Source organism: Mus pahari, chromosome 10 (genome assembly GCF_900095145.1).
Source record: "Mus pahari chromosome 10, PAHARI_EIJ_v1.1, whole genome shotgun sequence".
Classification (NCBI taxonomy): domain Eukaryota; kingdom Metazoa; phylum Chordata; class Mammalia; order Rodentia; family Muridae; genus Mus; species Mus pahari.
Genome location: NC_034599.1, coordinates 13,732,547 through 13,735,387, shown reverse-complemented (window position 1 = coordinate 13,735,387; position 2,841 = coordinate 13,732,547). Strand labels below are relative to the sequence as shown.

The following is a 2,841-nucleotide window of genomic DNA, read 5'->3' as shown; positions in this document are numbered from 1 at the left end:
GAGTTCAAGGCCAGCCTGGTCTACAAAGTGAGCTCCAGGACAGCCAGGGCTATACAGAGAAGGAAACCCTGTCTCGAAAAACCAAAATAAATAAATAAATAAAATAAAATAAAATAAAAAAATAAAAAAAAAATACAAAAAAGAAGAGAAGGTGATCAATAAACAATGTTAAACTCAAATGTTTTTTTAAGTCACAGTAAAATAATATTATACACATATGATTTAGCTAAAATGAAAATGATAGCAATCATAAGTGTTGAGATTATTCAAAGGAGGCTAGTGGGAATTAAGTTAGCCCATCTACCCTAATATTTGAGTAATGTTTATTAAAGCTATATAAACAATATAAGTAACTTATACCAGGCAAGGTTGGTTACGGCATCATCAGAAGGATGAGTGGCAAGAAAACTTCACATTCCATTTCTCCCTGAGCTACATGATGGAATCCTGTCTCAGAGCTATATTATATTTCCTACACACAGCCAGCCATCACTGCCAATACTGTACTCATTATGCTTTGGTCATGGAAACTAGAATCATAATAGCTGTGAACAAGAATTTAAACAAAAATACTCAACAGCAAGAGAATGGATTTTAAAAATGTACCTGTAACAGACAGAACTCCATACAGCAAGAATTTACATAAAACCAGTGATGTAATATTAGGACAAACAGGGTCCATAGTTCTCTTTTCTGGTCCTTCACACTGGAGTACCTTTCTTCAGCCTGGACTTTGCCTTCTCTCTGCTCCTGTTTCATTTACACTAATGACAATGCATACTCTAAACCTTCAGCTGAGAAAGGTTAGAGAGGAATCATGGGCACTGGAATAGGAGTATTGTATTCTTAGTTAAATAGTACTAAATACAAAATCACTGTTTATGATAGTGAAAAGACTTTATTGTAAACACCTCTTTTACTGTAATGTTTTTCTTTGGAAAGCTAAGCTGTTGGGGGTGGGGATAATTTGCCTCCCTAACAGTCCTTAAACCCTTAGCTTGGCCACAGCTGCCTTGGTTGAAGGATTAGCACCTAGAGCAGCCAGCCTTACTGCTCAGAGGCTTTGAAGTGTCCCAAGATGCCTGAGTTCTGCAGTAGCACATTGACTGAATTACAAAGACCCTACATCCTATTTTACTCAGGTCAGAGGGGAGCACTTCCTGGACAGCCGCCAACGGGATACATGTAACTGTTACAATTACAATGTTTTGATTTCATAAGGGGCAGTGCCAGGCTTGCTGCAAATTCTGCCCTTTCTTCACTTGAACATTTGCTATGTTTGGGGCAAATACCTCTATGGCATCCTCTTCTGGTTCTATAAGATATTCAGCTGAAATTACACCTTAGCTGGGAACCTTTCCTGTATTACCCTATGGTATTTTATCATTTTCTCAAACATCTTTTCCGGCCTACTTTTATTTTGATTTGTATCATTGGCAGCCAGTTCTGCCAGTGTCTGCCCAGTGTACGCTTGACCTTGGCCAGCCATAGCTCTACCCGGCTGTCTCTTTATCTCAGCTAGCTTTGCCAAGACATTGCTCTCTCACCAGCCAACCACCCCACAGCCAGCTCTGTCTGTGTCTGTCCCAGGCTGGCTCAGCTCCCAGGCTGGCTCAGCTCCACTTGAGTTCCCCCCTCCCCCCAGAAAACCGCCTGTTCCCTCGAGAAAACTGCCTGTTCCTTTGTGCCCCTCCTCCAGTTGCCTGTTTCCTCTTCCAGCCCAACTTAATACTACAAATTGAAGACACCAGACAGTTCTAACACTTTAGTTGTTTGTTTGTTTGTTTGTTTGTTTTTCCGAGACAGGATTTCTCTGCATAGCCCCTGGCTGTTCTGGAACTCACTCTGTAGACCAGGCTGGCCTCGAACTCAGAAATCTGCCTGCCTCTGCCTCCCAAGTGCTGGGATTAAAGGCCTGCGCCACCACACCCGGCCTCAGTTCTAACAGTTTAAAACCAGCCAGATGGTACAATTGTTGGGTGAAGAATATCCTGCCCCAACTCCTTGGCCTCCGCAGGTTGCAGGTTGCAGAGACCATAATCTATCGGTGCCTCCTGAAACCTACATGTCTGCAACATGTTCTCAGCCTGTGCCTGGTCTGACTACTAATGGTCCCTCTTTCTCTTCCTGTCCTGCCCTGAAAATCTCCTCTCCACATCTTTGCCCAGTGATTGGCTTTTGTCCTCTTTATTAGCCAATCAACAATTAGGGAAATAATAAGGGAAAGAATTAAAGAAAATCTCCCTACAGGCTGGTATAACTGGTCTCGGGTATTTAACAACCATACTTGTAAGTTATTCTAACATGCTTATAGAGATTCAAAGAGAATATTTTCCCCTTGCCCTCTAAGATCAGTGAGGCCCCAGGGGACTGTGGACCAACCCTATAAGGATTCTGGAACTGTAGGAAATCACCTGTTCTCTTGTTGAAGGAGAACATGGAGAGCCCACTCAGTTAATTCTAATCACTGTCCTATTTGTGAAAAGGAGGGAAACGCAGGAGAGATTCCCTCAGCACTTCTATGGACAGAGAGAGCCCGGCTAAACAAGGCCTTTAGCTTATTCTCTAAAAGACAGACAGATGGTAAAGAAAGGCTTGAGGAGTCAGAGATGCCTCCAAAACCCAAATGACTTTGTCTTAGGGCTTCTGTTGCTGTGACAAAGCACCATGGCCAAAAAACAAGTTGGGGAGAAAAGGGTTTGTTTGGCTTACGCTTTCATATCGTAATCCATCAGTGGAGCAAATCAGGACAGGAACTTAAGCAGGGATAGAAGCTGGAGGCGGGAACTGATGCAGAGGTGATGAAAAGGTTGCTGCTTGCTGGCTTGTTTCCCATGGCTT

General features: G+C 42.9%; 1 protein-coding gene across 1 annotated transcript in view; it reads right to left on the bottom strand.

Moving 5' to 3' along the window:
- Positions 1-2,841, bottom strand: part of LOC110328558 (methyl-CpG-binding domain protein 3-like 2B) — a 7,229-nt gene extending 4,388 nt beyond the window's left edge. The window contains exon 1 of the mRNA XM_021207979.1: positions 2,713-2,841. The gene's annotated coding sequence lies outside the window, so the exon portion shown is untranslated. The remainder of the gene's footprint in view (positions 1-2,712) is intronic.